This window comes from Mixophyes fleayi, chromosome 8 (genome assembly GCF_038048845.1).
Source record: "Mixophyes fleayi isolate aMixFle1 chromosome 8, aMixFle1.hap1, whole genome shotgun sequence".
Classification (NCBI taxonomy): domain Eukaryota; kingdom Metazoa; phylum Chordata; class Amphibia; order Anura; family Limnodynastidae; genus Mixophyes; species Mixophyes fleayi.
Window position 1 is genome coordinate 102,923 of NC_134409.1, and position 20,225 is coordinate 123,147.

The 20,225-nt window shown below is 46.9% G+C and overlaps 1 protein-coding gene across 1 annotated transcript in view; it reads left to right on the plus strand.

Moving 5' to 3' along the window:
* The first annotated feature begins 9,815 nt into the window (after positions 1–9,815).
* Positions 9,816–20,225, plus strand: part of MOB3C (MOB kinase activator 3C) — a 39,415-nt gene continuing 29,005 nt past the window's right edge. Inside the window, exon 1 of the mRNA XM_075181543.1 lies at positions 9,816–9,962. The gene's annotated coding sequence lies outside the window, so the exon portion shown is untranslated. The remainder of the gene's footprint in view (positions 9,963–20,225) is intronic.

A 20,225-nucleotide genomic window follows, 5' to 3' on the forward strand; every position in this document is an offset into this window, starting at 1 on the left:
TAGTACACCAGGCAGACACACAGGGACGAAACTAATAATGCAATACTTTGTGATCCCCTGACTTAAACCTTTTATTTCAGATAGATGTATTTTTAAAGGTGAATACCTTTATAAATTGTCTTTTCATAAAATAATAATAATCTAATAATGTTTTTCTAGTGACTTGGTCATCACAAAACCCACAGGATGATTTAGGAGGTGACGTTCATCCTGTATTACATAGGATGTGTGAATTTCAATCGAATATTAATTTGGCTAAGTTGATGATAAAGAGTTTTATCAATTGCTGTAATAATGACAGTATGTAGTTTTTAGAGTGTAAATGTAATCTAAAATACGTTACAAATACTGGGAGAATTGTCAGAGTCAGGGTGAGACTTGAATGTGAACAGGAGACTTTATTGCAGGAAATATTACAGCGGTAAATACTGCAGTAGTCACTGGTACATGAGCATGAGGAACAGAAGGAGCTCAGAGAGTTGGAGGTCAGACTGGAACATGGGGACAGAGCAGGTAATGCTGATAATGGATGTGAAGAACAGGTAACAAGAACAGAATATAGTTAGTGGTGCGCACATACTGAGCATTGCTCATGGAGTTAGTGGTACGCACATACTGAGCATTGCTCATGGAGTTAGTGGTGCGCACATACTGAGCATTGCTCATGGAGTTAGTGGTGCGCACATACTGAGCATTGCTCATGGAGTTAGTCTCGGGAAGCTGCTATTTCTGTACAGTACATACTTTGCACATGGACTGGGTATGGAACTTATTTCCACTCATTGTAGCTGTTGCAACAGTTTGAGTTTCAGTTCTTTTGTGAAGTGTCTGATTTAGGCTGTTAAGACAAATGTCATTGATCCTTATTAATAATAGCAATTTTATTTATATAGTGTTTTTTCCCAAATAGCACTCTTGCCTATTATACTTTGTATAAAGTCAACTGATACTATATGTGGGGTTTAATCCTCATTTACAGGTAAAGTTCGCCTTCTGAGCCCTGCAGTGTAAATTGTTACTCTGCCCACCTATACTTGAACAGATTCATATGCAAATAAAGTTTTCACAGTGCTAGCTGCTCCAGGAGAGAACCACTTTGCTGGGTTTAAGAGCATATAGGTATCAGACAAACTACTTCTGACCAAGCAGCTTGTCTTGATAGGACTTCAGGTCCTCTCAGGTCTTCAGGTACAACGCTGAAGTCTATGGGATGAAGGTAGAATTGTGAAGGACAAAGGTGAAGTTGATGGACAGGAAAACACAAAACAACACTCAAGGTGCCGATTCAGTTCTCTGTGATGTGCCCCTGAGTGCCTCAGGAACAGTTGTCTGGACACTTAGCAGTGATGCAACATCATGGATTACCTCGCACTCCACAGAGGTGCGCAGAAAAATACACAATGTTGGAGTACCGGGAAATGAGTGCAGCCAACATCGTGTAGAACTGAATCCTCCCCTTTAGAAGCACTAGGAAAGAAACTAAAATACAAACTTCGCTCATACAAACTTGGTATGAGTGAGGCTGCACTGGTGAGATTTCTTAAGCTGGGTACACAATACAGGTTTTTCGTCCAATAATCGGCTCAACCAGCCAACATATGACCGGTCGTTCCAAATTGGGGCCAGTGTGTGTAGTGACAGGATGGTCGAAAGTCTTCCCAAATGGTCGATTGTTGCCTCCCTTAGTTGGTCGTATATTTTCGTTCCAATCACCTCTCCATCGTGTAGTGTGTATAAATTTGCGATCGATCCACAATGATCTCCGATACTTCCTCGCGCTGGGGCTCCGTTGGGGGCGTGTGTATGGAACGTGGTGCGGTGTCTGCACATCACTGACTTGTTAATTAGATGATTGTAACGGAATAGCAATAGCAGGAGTCTATTGCATCAATGCGTCTAGCATAGGGCAGACAGTTTAATAAAGTTTAGTGTTATACCAACACTTTACATCTATATTGGCAACCTATTCATATTTACCCTCTCTGAACTTATACCTGTATTAATGAATAAACTTATAAACTTTATAAACAAATATTAACCTTTATTAACTAATATTTGTAACATACCCACAATAAACCACAAAGTGTTAATGCAACAGTTTTATTGCAGAAACATTTTCAAAAATATTTAGTGCAGAATATTATAAGTTATAGAAATAGTATTACACTTTAAAGGTGCCAGTGGTTTGTGGCAGACCGTTCTAAACAGCATAAACTTTTCAACAAAATTCTTTACAAGCTTTTTAATTTTTTTCTTGGCGTCACTTATATTCACTGTTATTTCTTTAAAATAATCGTTGAGCTTTACAACAGTTTTTTCCCCCTCAGAACTTTCATCGGATATGACGATGGTATCTACGAAAAAAAGAAATAAAACACGTTTAGCATTAAAATTCTATATCTGTAATAAAGTTAACAAAAGTCTTTATCTAACACCAGAAATAGTCCCATTTGCTCACCTTGCACACTGCTGGAGATCACTTTATGTTGTGGTCCCTCTAGTACAATCACAACAATAGTGGGTTTAACCTCTATAGGTTTTGTAAAACAGGCGCCATTTTGGTTATTATAACGGAACAGGTACATGCCCAAAGCTTTGTGTTTCCTACACATGTTCATTTAAACACCTTCTTGTATAACTTCTTTCATATATCCGTATTCAACATCAATTTTTTCTTGTTTGACAACAGGTGTAATATTAGTGGGATCTAAGCTGCTCTTATCGGTTAATTCTTCGTTCTGAAAAAAACAATCTATGTTACAAATCTAACTTTTGCATTGCTTCATGTTATACTAAAACTAAATAAACTCCTTCACACTGGTACATTACATGTGATACTCACTTTTTTTTGTTTCTACAAATTTGCACCAGTCTCCAGTGGTCCAGTACTTTTACCATCATCTCCACCTCTCTTGGGCTCATTGACTTTGCTCTTTTAACTGTAAATTGTATTTCTCTTCTTCCTCTTTACCATCTCCATCCCCGACCACAACTTCTTCATATTTTTTTGGGCCTACTAGCACCATCTCCGCCTCCATTGCTCCAACCCCCACCGACACCTGTTCCTCATCCGCCATCTTCTCACGCTCCTCGGTGCCAGACGGGCTCCTCAGTAATTTTATACACTCACACATGGGCATTGGTTTTTGCTGTGGACCAATCAGCGATAATGCCCGACAGAATGGAGAATTGTGGGTGAAGACTGTTTGTGCATAATAACCTTGTGTATGGAGAATTTTAGCTGAATCTTGTTGTTTTCTGTTTTTTATGCGTTTTTAGGTGCTAACTATAGTGTCTTTGGTACATCGTTACATGACCCGGAAATGTCGCTTCATTGTGTACGAAATTTAAATCATTGTTCACAACAACATGGCTGTAAAAGTCGCTATCGGGATGTTTGCTCTTCCATTTATCGTCTAAAACGAGGGTAGTGTGTATGCAGTCTATAGACCTAGTGATCGGACCATCGATCGGCATAAAAAGTTGGTGGGAAATTAGGCAGTGTGTACCCAGCTGTGGTCCTAACCGACTTAACCTTTATCAGAAGTGCTGATTGCAGTAAGTACTAAGAGGAGGCAGTTGTCAGTATTGACGGTACACTGCCACCTGCTGTCTGTAGTTGGTATTGAGATGGATAAGCACATGTTGCGGTTCTCGGTGTTTCTCGGTGCCTAGTTTGTCAGTGTTGTGAAACCAAAAGGATTAAGATTATTGATCTACAATGTCTTTAAATAAAATACCACTTTACACCCACCTCACAGACAATACGACGCACTACATACTACTCCCACTGCACAACACAGTTTCTTTATACGTTGTTAGAATAATGGAATATAATAGGCATGAGTCTCTGCTGTCAGCTGGTCCAGTTTTGAGCATTCAGTCTCCACAGTGTTACGGCTCCCAGTATGAATACAATGGAAAGTATTGGTAGTTACTGCAAACAGAGTGTCTTTATTTTGAACACAGGTAATATCAAAATGCAGTCAATGTTAACAGGTATCACAGGTTCATAGGCACAACAGGTAATACTGGTGAGATGTATTGCAGAACTCAGAGTCAGACAGGCAGACGTTAATACAGAATAGTCTGGCACTAGTCTGATGGAGAGGGAAGCTCACGGTAGCAGGTAGTGAGCAACCAGAATGTATTTGGCAGACCAGGTCACGATACAAAGGCAAACTGGATCAAACAGGAACTTAAAACTTGGTAATACTGGTATCCAGGTATAACAGAGGGAGTGCAGGTACAAGGAAACTGGATTACCTGGTTTAGCCACTGGAGCAGGAGATACTGGTGTCCAGGTATAATTGATGGACTGCAGATATTGTATATCTGGATTGGCAAATAAAGCTGAGAAGCTGGAGACTCTGGTTTTCCATGTCAGTCAGTGGACTGCAGACATTGGATGGCTGAAGGCACTGAATGATCCATGGGAGAATCAGGCAAAAAGAGAGTCAGGCAAGTCAGGGTCAGAAGCTGGAAGATCCACAAACAATACCAGGGAGAAGACAGGAGCAAAAGCAAACAAAGCCAGGGTCTGGGTCATACACAAAGGTGCAAAATGGTGGAACAGACAAAAAAGTCAGATAATCAGAAGAACAGCAGGCACAATTCACAGAAATACTGACAGGGACCAGAAGCAGCAATTAATGAACTGCAAGGAGCAATGTTTGGGGTGGGTATATAAGGTAGTGGAACAGGTGCAGGTGATGATCAGGGAAGGAGGTTAATTCCTGCAGGCGCGGTTGAAACGTCCATTGGCAAAACAGCAGAAACTCTGGTAGCAGGCACTGCAGCACACTAATTAGAGTTCAGGCAACCCTAGGCTAATATGCCCGAAGCGATCCCATGTCTACTAAGCCAGGCCAGTTTGTGGTAGATAGAAGTGATCCTCTATTCACACCCTCCCACCAATACTAATGTTCTTGTGTTTTTGAAACTCTGCTCCACTTAGCTTTTCAAAATGGTCACAGCAATCTTTGTCACACATTTCGCTGACATTAAAATCAGAACTGAACAGCATGAAGAACCTCTACTATGGTTAAAGATATGAAGGCGCAGCGTGCTGTCTACACCTCATCATCACCATTTATATAGCGCCACTGATTCCGCAGCGCTGTACAGAGATCTCACTCACATCAGTCCCTGCCCCATTGGAGCTTACAGTCTAAATTTCCTAACACACAGACACACACACACAGACAGGGAGACAGAGAGAGACTAGGGTCAGTCTTTGATAGCAGCCAATTAACCTACTAGTATATTTTTGGAGTGTGGGAGGAAACCGGAGCACCCGAAGGAAACCCACGCAAACATGGGGAGAACATACAAACTCCACACAGATAAGGCCATGGTCGGGAATTGAACTCATGACCCCAGCGCTGTGAGGCAGAAGTGCTAACCACTGAGCCACCGTGCTACACCTGTCGCCATCCTTACCTCTCCTATTAGTGTATCCTAAAGAGACCCCCAAGGATGGGCCTGATTCATGTTCCCACATACGTGGGAACTATATCTTGCATGAAATAGTTCTGAGCATGTTCCACCTTACGCCAATGAGCCGAACTGCCCGCAACTCCTGTCTGAACGCAGATGACAGTTACAACTGCCTATAAGTTGAGAGGTGGAAGGGGCGACGGAAGGGCCAGACTAACATAGGCCAGAACAGTAAGGGAGCAACATGGCCGACTGAAGTCCAGGGTTTCTCAGAAGGTTTCAGCCATATCATTTGCTACAAAGCAGGTGTAATGCTGATAGTGATCACATATGGATCACATATGGACCATATGTAAAAAAAGCATTTTTATGTTAAAAAAATACTAAAAAATATATATATTTTAAAAAGATCCATATTATCATTAATGGCATACTGCGAAGAGTTGTTTATTTATTTTACAATACAACATTCTTTATGTGTTCTGCCCTTACATTGCACGTTTGTGTGTGTACTGCAGTCTGTTCTGTAATGTAACATTTAGGCAGACCGCACTGCAACCCAGATTCAAATAGAAACGTCTCTTGCGATACACTTGGATTTGTGTATAGTCGGAACTACGCAAGTTTCACGCTCTTTTTCAATATACAAATTGTGTGAAAGTTGTGTTTGGACATAAATCGGTCCCAATGTTTCAGCCGTTACTATGGGAATGTGTCTGGAATAGACTCTTACTACATTTTACATTCATGTGTTCTGTTTACTTTGAAGAACAACTATTCTCTTATATTGTAAAATGGATTTCAGTTTATACCTCTCCTGGTCACAATTTTGCACCCCCAATAATGTTACTCCCCTCACAAGCTTTATGCACTTCGCTGCAGCCTATTTGATAATCAGATGCCTGTTGTCAGGCTTTTCTGTCGTCTCTTTATGGCCGTGTGAGTTGCATAGTTGCAACACCTTAAAATCATTTCCAGGAACCCTGCTGTAGTATAGATGTATAAACAGATTATACACAGCACAACCCCCATCAGGACAGGTTAACTGAACTTGGTTGTAATATGTAAAATGTAATAATGACTTTGGCGTGACCGTCTGCTGACAAAGCAACAAACTCAGAAACAAAGGATAGAAAATAAGACTGGCGAAACAGGTACTGCAATATAAGACTAGTGTGTGGTGCTGTTCTATGCAGTGGGAGCAGTATGCAGTCTTATGCACAGTGGGAGCAGGATGCAGTGCGCCGTACAGTGGGAGCAGTAGGCAGTGATATGTGCAGGATACGGTGCTCTGTGCAGTGGGAGCAGGATGTAGTGCTCCGTGCAGTGGGAGCAGGATGCGGTGCTCCGCGCAGTGGAAGCAGGATGCAGTGCGCTGTGCATTTGGAGCAGGATGCAGTGTTCCGTGCTGCGAGTAGGATGCAGTGTGCTGTGCAGCGAGAGCAGGATGCAGTGCTATATGCAGTGAGAGCAGGGTGCAGTGCTCTGTGCAGTGGGCGCAGGATGCAGTGTGCGGCGCAGTGGAAGTAGGATGCAGTGTGCCGTGCAGCGGGAGCAGGATACAGTTCTCTGTATAGTGTGAGCAGGATGCAGTGCTCCGTGCAGTGGAGGCAGGATATAGTGATCCATGCAGTGGGTGCAGCATGAAGTGCTACGTTCAGTGGGAGCAGGATATAGTGCTCTGTGCAGTGGGAGCAGCATGCAGTGCGAGCAGGATATAGTGCTCCATGCAGTGGAAGCAGCATGAAGTGCTCCGTTCAGTGGGAGCAGGATATAGTGCTCCGTGCAGTGGGAGCGGCATGCAGTGCTCCGTGCAGTGCGAGCAGGATATAGTGCTCCGTGCAGTGTGAGCAGGATACAGTGCTCCGTGTAGTGGGAGCAGGATGCAGTGCTCCGTGCAGTGGAAGCAGCATGCAGTGCTATACGCAGTGGGAGCAAGATGAGGTGTGCCATGCAGTGAGAGCAGGATACAGTGCTCCGTGTAGTGGGAGCAGGATGCAGGGCTCAGTGCAGTGGGAGCAGGATATAGTGCTCCATGCAGTGGGAGCAGGATGCAGTGCTATACGCAGTGGGAGCAAGATGAGGTGTGCCCTGCAGTGGGAGCAAGATACAGTGCTCCGTGTAGTGGGAGCAGGATGCAGGGCTCCGCGCAGTGGGAGCAGGATGCAGTGCTCCATGTAGTGGGAGCAGGATGCAGTGCTCCGTACAGTGGGAGCAGGATTTAGTGTTTTTTTGCAGTGGGAGCAGCATGCAGTGCTCCGAGCAGTGGGAGCAGGATGCAGTGCTCCGTGCAGTGGAAGCAGCATGCAGTGCTATACGCAGTGGGAGCAAGATGAGGTGTGCCATGCAGTGGGAGCAGGATACAGTGCTCCGTGTAGTGGGAGCAGGATGCAGGGCTCCGCGCAGTGGGAGCAGGATGCAGTGCTCCGTGTAGTGGGAGCAGGATGCAGTGCTCCGTACAGTGGGAGCAGGATTTAGTGTTTTTTTGCAGTGGGAGCAGCATGCAGTGCTCCGAGCAGTGGGAGCAGGATGCAGTGCTATACGCAGTGGGAGCAAGATGAGGTGTGCCGTGCAGTGGAAGCAAGATACAGTGCTCCGTGTAGTGGGAGCAGGATGCAGGGCTCAGTGCAGTGGGAGCAGGATATAGTGCTCCGTGCAGTGGGAGCAGCATGAAGTGCTCCGTTCAGTGGGAGCAGGATATAGTGCTCCGTGCAGTGGGAGCAGGATATAGTGCTCCGTGCAGTGAGAGCAGGATATAGTGCTCCGTGCAGTGGGAGCAGCATGCAGTGCTCCGTGCAGTGCAAGCAGGATATAGTGCCCCGTGTAGTGGGAGCAGGATACAGTGCTCCGTGTAGTGGGAGCAGAATGCAGTGCTCCGTACAGTGGGAGCAGGATATAGTGCTTCGGACAGTGGGAGCAGCATGCAGTGCTCTGTGCAGTGAGAACAGGATGCAGTGTTATATGCAGTGGGAGCAAGATGAGGTGTGTCGTACAGTGGGAGCAGGATACAGTGCTCCGTGTGGTGGGAGTAGGATGCAGGGCTCCGTGCAGTGGGAGCAGGATATAGTGCTCCGTGCAGTGGGAGCAGGAGGCAGTGCTCCGTGTAGTGGGAGCAGGATGCAGGGCTCCGTGCAGTGGGAGCAGGATATAGTGCTCCGCGCAGTGGGAGCAGGAGGCAGTGCTCCGTGCAGTGGGAGCAGGATGCAGGGCTCCGTGCAGAGGGAGCAGGATGCAGGGCTCCATGCAGTGGGAGCAGGATATAGTGCTCCGTGCAGTGGGAGCAGGATATAGTGCTCTGTGCAGTGGGAGCAGGATATAGTGCTCCGTGCAGTGGGAGCAGGATATAGTGCTCCGTGTAGTGGGAGCAGGATGCAGGGCTCCGTGCAGTGGGAGCATGATATAGTGCTCCGTGCAGTGGGAGCAGCATGAAGTGCTCCGTTCAGTGGGAGCAGGATATAGTGCTCCGTGCAGTGAGAGCAGGATATAGTGCTCCGTGCAGTGAGAGCAGCATGCAGTGCTCAGTGCAGTGCGAGCAGGATATAGTGCTCCGTGCAGTGGGAGCAGCATGCAGTGCTCCGTGCAGTGCGAGCAGGATATAGTGCCCCGTGCAGTGGGAGCAGGGTATAGTGCTCCGTGCAGTGGGAGCAGCATGAAGTGCTCCATTCAGTGGGAGCAGGATATAGTGCTCCGTGCAGTGTGAGCAGGATGCAGTGCTATATGCAGTGCGAGCAAGATGAGGTGTGCCGCGCAGTAGGAGCAGGAAACAGTGCTCCGTGCAGTGAGAGCAGGATGCAGTGCTCCGTGCAGTGAGAGCAGGATATAGTGTCCCGTGCAGTTGGAGCAGCATGTAGTGCTCCGTGCAGTGCGAGCAGGATATAGTGCTCCGCGCAGTGGGAGCAAGATGCAGTGCTCCGTGTAGTGGGAGCAGGATGCAGTGCTCCGTACAGTGGGAGCAGGATTTAGTGTTTTTTTTGCAGTGGGAGCAGCATGCAGTGCTCCGAGCAGTGGGAGCAGGATGCAGTGCTATACGCAGTGGGAGCAAGATGAGGTGTGCCGTGCAGTGGGAGCAAGATACAGTGCTCCGTGTAGTGGGAGCAGGATATAGTGCTCCGTGCAGTGGGAGCAGGAGGCAGTGCACCCTGCAGTGGGAGCAGAATATAGTGCTCCGTGGAGTGAGAGCAGCATGCAGTGCACCGTGCAGTGGGAGCAGAATATAGTGCTCCGTGGAGTGAGAGCAGCATGCAGTGCACCGTGCAGTGGGAGCAGCATGCAGTGCACCGTGCAGTGGGAGCAGCATGCAGTGCACCGTGCAGTGGGAGCAGCATGCAGTGTGCTGCAGCCTCCAGCTGGGTGTCGGGCCATGCAGTGACTCACACACAAGCTGATACAGGCAGAGTCAGGATGTGACATCACTTGCAGGAAAAAGTCAGTTTGTTTAACGCAAACTTCACAAAGTGTCTCCGTGTGACGGGCGGGGAGGACCCTCAATGTTGTCTGACTCCGTCTCAGGACCCCGGAGAGAGGTGAGTTCTGTGTTACACAATATGTACATTTATTCCGGAGCTCTGAACACCCACGTGTGAGATCCGGGATCTCCTGTTACTTTATATCAGTTCTTACCGAGTCCTGTAATGTAAGTGTGAGGAGGGGGCAGATGGAGCAATAATATAACTATTCTGTACATAATGTGAATCTGTAATTCTAGGACAGGACAGTGTGTAATAGTCACAACCTATCATCTACAGGACCAGGATACAGACAGTGGTTATTACTGTTATATATCACCACTTATATTACACAGAATATAGGGGGGGGGGGGGGGGGGTCCTGATATGATGTCAGTGTGTAAGTTATAAGACTGCTCATGATGAACAATACAATTGCAGCTGGATCCTGTCATTTGACTTCTTGCATCTAATAATAAACGCAGACAATTGCAGGAACAATAGAGCATTACATGCCATAAGTAGCTTGTTATAGGGATACATTGTATGTCACATAGTGCAGTACAGATGCTGTACTACATAACACATACATGTATGAATGTTCAAAAGCGCTATACAACTGCTGGTTTGTGATGTCACACTCCTATTTTTACACAGATGCACCCATCTTTCTGGGTAATTATCAGATTTACAGGGGCAATATTTGCACTTCATGATTTTAGGAACACATGTAACACAGACAGTCCTTGTGTCCCCTCACTCTCAGGACACATGTAATACAGACAGTCCCGGTGTCCCCTCACTCTCAGGACACATGTAATACAGACAGTCCCCTCACTTTCAGGACATATGTAATACAGAGAGTCCCGGTGTCTCCTCACTCTCAGGACACATGTAATACAGACAGTCCCGGTGTCTCCTCACTCTCAGGACACATGTAATACAGACAGTCCCCTCACTTTCAGGACATATGTAATACAGAGAGTCCCGGTGTCCCCTCACTCTCAGGACACATGTAATACAGACAGTCCCGGTGTCTCCTCACTCTCAGGACACATGTAATACAGACAGTCCCCTCACTCTCAGGACACATGTAATACAGACAGTCCCGATGTCCCCTCACTCTCAGAACACATGTAATACAGACAGTCCTGATGTCCCCTCATTCTCAGGACACGTGTAATACAGACAGTCCCAGTGTCCCCTCACCCTCAGGACACATGTAATACAGACAGTCCCCTCACTCTCAGGACATATGTAATACAGACAGTCCCCTCACTCTCAGGACACATGTAATACAGACAGTCCCAGTGTCCCCTCACTCTCAGGACACATGTAATACAGACAGTCCCAGTGTCCCCTCACCCTCAGTACACATGTAATACAGACAGTCCATTTTCTATTCTTGCTAAATAGAAAACTCAAAAAACAGAAGTTAGAATGTTTCTCTTTCATTCATTTTAGGAAAATCCCTGTTTGATGGGGAAAATGCACCTCGGAAGTTGTGTCACTTCAGAACTAAATTAGACTGGTGCCGCAATGAGGTGATAACTCCATGTCAGGTTATTATATATAGACTGATGCAGATATGAGGTGATAACTCCATGTCAGGTTATTATATATAGACTGATGCAGATATGAGGTGATAACTCCATGTCAGGTTATTATATATAGACTGATGCAGATATGAGGTGATAACTCCATGTCAGGTTATTATATATAGACTGGTGCAGATATGAGGTGATATCCCCATGTCAGGTTATTATATATAGACTGGTGCAGATATGAGGTGACAACTCCGTGTCAGGTTATTATATATAGACTGGTGCAGATATGAGGTGATAACTCTGTGTCAGGTTATTATATATAGACTGGTGCAGATATGAGGTGACAACTCCGTGTCAGGTTATTATATATAGACTGATGCAGATATGAGGTGACAACTCCATGTATTGTGTAGAAGCAGCTAAATTATCCCATATAGGTCCTTTAAGGACCGTTCTTCAGATGATCCCCGTCCTGTATCTACAGTTACTGGGAGCTGAGTTCGGAGGATTGAGGTTAGTCTGCAAATAAAGCAGCCCATATCTTCATCATCATTATTTATTTATATAGCTCCACTAATTCTGCAGCGCTATACAGAGAACTCATTCACTTCAGTCCCTGCCCCATTGGGGCTTACAGTGTAAATTCTCTAACACACACAGACAGACAGGCACAGACTAGGGTCAACTTGTTAGCAGCCAATTAGCCTACTGTATGTTTTTGGAGTGTGGGAGGAAACTGGAGCACGCGGAGGAAACCCACGCAAACACGGGGAGAACATACAAACTCCTCACAGATAAGGCCATGGTCGGGAGTCGATCTCATGACCCCAGTGCTGTGAGGCAGAACTGCTAACCACTGAGTCACCATGCTATCTTATGAGAAATAATACTGTATTTGCCCCTCTTGCATTGCAGTCTGGTTTGTTCATACAACCTTTGGCTGTATTTGCTCCTAAGCTTGTGTCATGTCCTGTATGTCTGTAACACTAATGTGTATCCCTCAGCTTGTGAGTGTATCTGGGCTGCTGACAGCAGTATGGGGTATAATGCTCCATCATTGCAGACAGCCTACAGCTACCAAACACAACTCAGTATATGGATATATACTGTTATAAGACTGAAGGGCTGAAGCTCTGAACAGATCCTGCTTAATGCACATATATTATACCTTAGGATCGTGGGGGACGGGACGGGACTTCTGTCATTACTGTGGTCCCAGACAGCAGAGAGGGGCAGTTCTGGAAGTATTTGCTTTGTTTGCAGCATCACTGGATTTAATTACCACATGAGTGCTTGGAAAGGGCAGATGAGGGCCCTAAATATCCAGTTTGGGGACCTCTATTGATTGGGCCACAGGTAAAGAAGTTCCCATCTGTCCAGGCCAGTCTGCCTCCATCTTAGGGGCAGTGCCGGTTTTCAGGAGGGGATTCAAAATGGAAATATAAGTAATTTAATATAGCAAAATAATAACTAATCGTCACAGAGAAATGTTTAGATTTTTATCCTTTAAACAACAATAAGCTTTTAAAATAACAGCCAAATAATAATACATGTTGAAAAATATAAAATATTTTCATTTCCTTAGGAGCTAATTGCATTCTCCACTCATGCCAATCTCTGCTAACAGGACATCGAATGCTGGGGGAATGTAATTATGTGTATGGGTCAGATCCACTCAGACAGTGCAGGCACAGAGATGTATCGCTGCCGCCACACAGCGTCACGAAGACTGAATGAGGAGGGGCCCACAGCTAGTTCCCCGTGCAATGGGCCCCATTATCTCCATGGGCCCCGGTGCACCCCACCTGCTGCACAAACAGTAGTTCTGTCACTGGTTTCAGCTGCTACATTATTCTTGTTTATTTATTATTATTCTACAACGATGAGAGACAGGAGATCATTGAAAGGCGGATGCAAAATGTAAAGCTTATTAAACAGCAAAACTTGTTGATTTTCAGTGTGATCTGTCGTTTTATATATACTGAATAATAACGTTCCAGCGCAGAACAAACCTTCACAATATCATTGATATCTGCATGTAAGGAAACTGTAAGAGCCTCCACAAAACATCTACAACTAAAGCCACACGATGACCACTAGTTGTTAAAGCTTCGCCATCACCAACAAATGCTCCATGTTATCAAAGGATGAAAAGCCTTATCAGCCTCTAAGCCAATCGGAAACTGTAGAAGTGACAGGTGCCGGTATCTGTGGACGCTGCCTCTTCCTCTGCTGGAGTCTATATTATGTACTGTGTACCCTGTATAAGTGACAGGTGCACCGGTATCTGTGGACGCTGCCTCTTCTTCTGCTGGAGTCTATATTATGTACTGTGTACCCTGTATAAGTGACAGGTGCACCGGTATCTGAGGACGCTGCCTCTTCCTCTGCTGGAGTCTATATTATGTACTGTGTACCCTGTATAAGTGACAGGTGCACCGGTATCTGAGGACGCTGCCTCTTCCTCTGCTGGAGTCTATATTATGTACTGTGTACCCTGTATAAGTGACAGGTGCACCGGTATCTGAGGACGCTGCCTCTTCCTCTGCTGGAGTCTATATTATGTACTGTGTACCCTGTATAAGTGACAGGTGCACCGGTGTCTGTGGACGCTGCCTCTTCCTCTGCTGGAGTCTATATTATGTACTGTGTACCCTGTAGAAGTGACAGGAGCACCGGTATCTGTGGACGCTGCCTCTTCCTCTGCTGGAGTCTATATTATGTACTGTGTACCCTGTATAAGTGACAGGTGCACCGGTATCTGAGGACGCTGCCTCTTCCTCTGCTGGAGTCTATATTATGTACTGTGTACCCTGTATAAGTGACAGGTGCACCGGTATCTGTGGACGCTGCCTCTTCCTCTGCTGGAGTCTATATTATGTACTGTGTACCCTGTATAAGTGACAGGTGCACCGGTATCTGAGGACGCTGCCTCTTCCTCTGCTGGAGTGTATATTATGTACTGTGTACCCTGTATAAGTGACAGGTGCACCGGTATCTGTGGACGCTGCCTCTTCCTCTGCTGGAGTCTATATTATGTACTGTGTACCCTGTATAAGTGACAGGTGCACCGGTATCTGTGGACGCTACCTCTTCCTCTGCTGGAGTGTATATTATGTACTGTGTACCCTGTATAAGTGACAGGTGCACTGGTATCTGTGGACGCTGCCTCTTCCTCTGCTGGAGTCTATATTATGTACTGTGTACCCTGTATAAGTGACAGGTGCATCGGTATCTGAGGACGCTGCCTCTTCCTCTGCTGGAGTGTATATTATGTACTGTGTACCCTGTATAAGTGACAGGTGCACCGGTATCTGTGGACGCTGCCTCTTCCTCTGCTGGAGTCTATATTATGTACTGTGTACCCTGTATAAGTGACAGGTGCACCGGTGTCTGTGGACGCTGCCTCTTCCTCTGCTGGAGTCTATATTATGTACTGTGTACCCTGTATAAGTGACAGGTGCACCGGTATCTGAGGACGCTGCCTCTTCCTCTGCTGGAGTCTATATTATGTACTGTGTACCCTGTATAAGTGACAGGTGCACCGGTATCTGAGGACGCTGCCTCTTCCTCTGCTGGAGTGTATATTATGTACTGTGTACCCTGTATAAGTGACAGGTGCACCGGTATCTGTGGACGCTGCCTCTTCCTCTGCTAGAGTCTATATTATGTACTGTGTACCCTGTATAAGTGACAGGTGCCGGCGTCTGTGGACGCTGCCTCTTCCTCTGCTGGAGTCTATATTATGTACTATGTACCCTGTATAAGTGACAGGTGCACCGGTGTCTGAGGACGCTGCCTCTTCCTCTGCTGGAGTCTATATTATATACGTGTACCCTGTATAAGTGACAGGAGCACCGGTATCTGTGGACGCTGCCTCTTCCTCTGCTGGAGTCTATATTATGTACTGTGTACCCTGTATAAGTGACAGGTGCACCGGTATCTGAGGACGCTGCCTCTTCCTCTGCTGGAGTCTATATTATGTACTGTGTACCCTGTATAAGTGACAGGTGCACCGGTATCTGTGGACGCTGCCTCTTCCTCTGCTGGAGTCTATATTATGTACTGTGTACCCTGTATAAGTGACAGGTGCACCGGTATCTGAGGACGCTGCCTCTTCCTCTGCTGGAGTCTATATTATGTACTGTGTACCCTGTATAAGTGACAGGTGCATCGGTATCTGAGGACGCTGCCTCTTCCTCTGCTGGAGTGTATATTATGTACTGTGTACCCTGTATAAGTGACAGGTGCACCGGTATCTGTGGACGCTGCCTCTTCCTCTGCTGGAGTCTATATTATGTACTGTGTACCCTGTATAAGTGACAGGTGCACCGGTGTCTGTGGACGCTGCCTCTTCCTCTGCTGGAGTCTATATTATGTACTGTGTACCCTGTATAAGTGACAGGTGCACCGGTATCTGAGGACGCTGCCTCTTCCTCTGCTGGAGTCTATATTATGTACTGTGTACCCTGTATAAGTGACAGGTGCACCGGTATCTGAGGACGCTGCCTCTTCCTCTGCTGGAGTGTATATTATGTACTGTGTACCCTGTATAAGTGACAGGTGCACCGGTATCTGTGGACGCTGCCTCTTCCTCTGCTGGAGTCTATATTATGTACTGTGTACCCTGTATAAGTGACAGGTGCACCGGTGTCTGTGGACGCTGCCTCTTCCTCTGCTGGAGTCTATATTATGTACTGTGTACCCTGTATAAGTGACAGGAGCACCGGTATCTGAGGACGCTGCCTCTTCCTCTGCTGGAGTCTATATTATGTACTGTGTACCCTGTATAAGTGACAGGTGCACCGGTGTCTGTGGACGCTGCCTCTTCCTCTGCTGGAGTCTATATTATATACGGTGTACCCTGTATAAGTGACAGGTGCACCGGTGTCTGTGGACGCTGCCTCTTCCTCTGCTGGAGTCTATATTATGTACTGTGTACCCTGTATAAGTGACAGGTCCGGTGTCTGTGTATGCTGCCTCTTCCTCTGCTGGAGTCTATATTATGTACTGTGTACCCTGTATAAGTGACAGGTGCACCGGTATCTGAGGACGCTGCCTCTTCCTCTGCTGGAGTCTATATTATATACGGTGTACCCTGTATAAGTGACAGGAGCACCGGTATCTGTGGACGCTGCCTCTTCCTCTGCTGGAGTCTATATTATGTACTGTGTACCCTGTATAAGTGACAGGTCCGGTATCTGAGGACGCTGCCTCTTCCTCTGCTGGAGTCTATATTATGTACTGTGTACCCTGTATAAGTGACAGGTGCACCGGCGTCTGTGGACGCTGCCTCTTCCTCTGCTGGAGTCTATATTATGTACTGTGTACCCTGTATAAGTGACAGGTGCACTGGTATCTGAGGACGCTGCCTCTTCCTCTGCTGGAGTCTATATTATATACGGTGTACCCTGTATAAGTGACAGGAGCACCTGTATCTGTGGACGCTGCCTCTTCCTCTGCTGGAGTCTATATTATGTACTGTGTACCCTGTATAAGTGACAGGTGCACCGGTATCTGAGGACGCTGCCTCTTCCTCTGCTGGAGTCTATATTATGTACTGTGTACCCTGTATAAGTGACAGGTGCACCGGTATCTGTGGACGCTACCTCTTCCTCTGCTGGAGTCTATATTATGTACTGTGTACCCTGTATAAGTGACAGGAGCACCGGTGTCTGTGGATGCTGCCTCTTCCTCTGCTGGAGTCTATATTATGTACTGTGTACCCTGTATAAGTGACAGGTGCACCGGTGTCTGTGGACGCTGCCTCTTCCTCTGCTGGAGTATATATTATGTACTGTGTACCCTGTATAAGTGACAGGTGCCGGCGTCTGTGGACGCTGCCTCTTCCTCTGCTGGAGTCTATATTATGTACTATGTACCCTGTATAAGTGACAGGTGCACCGGTGTCTGAGGACGCTGTCTCTTCCTCTGCTGGAGTCTATATTATGTACTGTGTACCCTGTATAAGTGACAGGTGCACCGGTGTCTGTGGATGCTGCCTCTTCCTCTGCTGGAGTCTATATTATGTACTGTGTACCCTGTATAAGTGACAGGAGCACCGGTATCTGTGGACGCTGCCTCTTCCTCTGCTGGAGTCTATATTATGTACTGTGTACCCTGTATAAGTGACAGGTGCACCGGTGTCTGTGGATGCTGCCTCTTCCTCTGCTGGAGTCTATATTATGTACTGTGTACCCTGTATAAGTGACAGGTGCACCGGTGTCTGTGGATGCTGCCTCTTCCTCTGCTGGAGTCTATATTATGTACTGTGTACCCTGTATAAGTGACAGGTGCACCGGTATCTGTGGACGCTGCCTCTTCCTCTGCTGGAGTCTATATTATGTACTGTGTACCCTGTATAAGTGACAGGAGCACCGGTATCTGTGGACGCTGCCTCTTCCTCTGCTGGAGTCTATATTATGTACTGTGTACCCTGTATAAGTGACAGGTGCCGGTATCTGTGGACGCTGCCTCTTCCTCTGCTGGAGTCTATATTATGTACTGTGTACCCTGTATAAGTGACAGGTGCACCGGTGTCTGTGGACGCTGCCTCTTCCTCTGCTGGAGTCTATATTATGTACTGTGTACCCTGTATAAGTGACAGGTGCACCGGTATCTGAGGACGCTGCCTCTTCCTCTGCTGGAGTCTATATTATGTACTGTGTACCCTGTATAAGTGACAGGTGCACCGGTATCTGAGGACGCTGCCTCTTCCTCTGCTGGAGTGTATATTATGTACTGTGTACCCTGTATAAGTGACAGGTGCACCGGTATCTGTGGACGCTGCCTCTTCCTCTGCTGGAGTCTATATTATGTACTGTGTACCCTGTATAAGTGACAGGTGCACCGGTGTCTGTGGACGCTGCCTCTTCCTCTGCTGGAGTCCATATTATGTACTGTGTACCCTGTATAAGTGACAGGAGCACCGGTATCTGAGGACGCTGCCTCTTCCTCTGCTGGAGTCTATATTATGTACTGTGTACCCTGTATAAGTGACAGGTGCACCGGTGTCTGTGGACGCTGCCTCTTCCTCTGCTGGAGTCTATATTATATACGGTGTACCCTGTATAAGTGACAGGTGCACCGGTGTCTGTGGACGCTGCCTCTTCCTCTGCTGGAGTCTATATTATGTACTGTGTACCCTGTATAAGTGACAGGTCCGGTGTCTGTGTATGCTGCCTCTTCCTCTGCTGGAGTCTATATTATGTACTGTGTACCCTGTATAAGTGACAGGTGCACCGGTATCTGAGGACGCTGCCTCTTCCTCTGCTGGAGTCTATATTATATACGGTGTACCCTGTATAAGTGACAGGAGCACCGGTATCTGTGGACGCTGCCTCTTCCTCTGCTGGAGTCTATATTATGTACTGCGTACCCTGTATAAGTGACAGGTCCGGTATCTGAGGACGCTGCCTCTTCCTCTGCTGGAGTCTATATTATGTACTGTGTACCCTGTATAAGTGACAGGTGCACCGGCGTCTGTGGACGCTGCCTCTTCCTCTGCTGGAGTCTATATTATGTACTGTGTACCCTGTATAAGTGACAGGTGCACTGGTATCTGAGGACGCTGCCTCTTCCTCTGCTGGAGTCTATATTATATACGGTGTACCCTGTATAAGTGACAGGAGCACCTGTATCTGTGGACGCTGCCTCTTCCTCTGCTGGAGTCTATATTATGTACTGTGTACCCTGTATAAGTGACAGGTGCACCGGTATCTGAGGACGCTGCCTCTTCCTCTGCTGGAGTCTATATTATGTACTGTGTACCCTGTATAAGTGACAGGAGCACCGGTGTCTGTGGATGCTGCCTCTTCCTCTGCTGGAGTCTATATTATGTACTGTGTACCCTGTATAAGTGACAGGTGCACCGGTGTCTGTGGACGCTGCCTCTTCCTCTGCTGGAGTCTATATTATGTACTGTGTACCCTGTATAAGTGACAGGTGCCGGTATCTGTGGACGCTACCTCTTCCTCTGCTGGAGTATATATTATGTACTGTGTACCCTGTATAAGTGACAGGTGCCGGCGTCTGTGGACGCTGCCTCTTCCTCTGCTGGAGTCTATATTATGTACTATGTACCCTGTATAAGTGACAGGTGCACCGGTGTCTGAGGACGCTGCCTCTTCCTCTGCTGGAGTCTATATTATATACGTGTACCCTGTATAAGTGACAGGAGCACCGGTATCTGTGGACGCTGCCTCTTCCTCTGCTGGAGTCTATATTATGTACTGTGTACCCTGTATAAGTGACAGGTGCACCGGCGTCTGTGGACGCTGTCTCTTCCTCTGCTGGAGTCTATATTATGTACTGTGTACCCTGTATAAGTGACAGGTGCACCGGTGTCTGTGGATGCTGCCTCTTCCTCTGCTGGAGTCTATATTATGTACTGTGTACCCTGTATAAGTGACAGGAGCACCGGTATCTGTGGACGCTGCCTCTTCCTCTGCTGGAGTCTATATTATGTACTGTGTACCCTGTATAAGTGACAGGTGCACCGGTGTCTGTGGATGCTGCCTCTTCCTCTGCTGGAGTCTATATTATGTACTGTGTACCCTGTATAAGTGACAGGTGCACCGGTGTCTGTGGATGCTGCCTCTTCCTCTGCTGGAGTCTATATTATGTACTGTGTACCCTGTATAAGTGACAGGTGCACCGGTATCTGTGGACGCTGCCTCTTCCTCTGCTGGAGTCTATATTATGTACTGTGTACCCTGTATAAGTGACAGGAGCACCGGTATCTGTGGACGCTGCCTCTTTCTCTGCTGGAGTCTATATTATGTACTGTGTACCC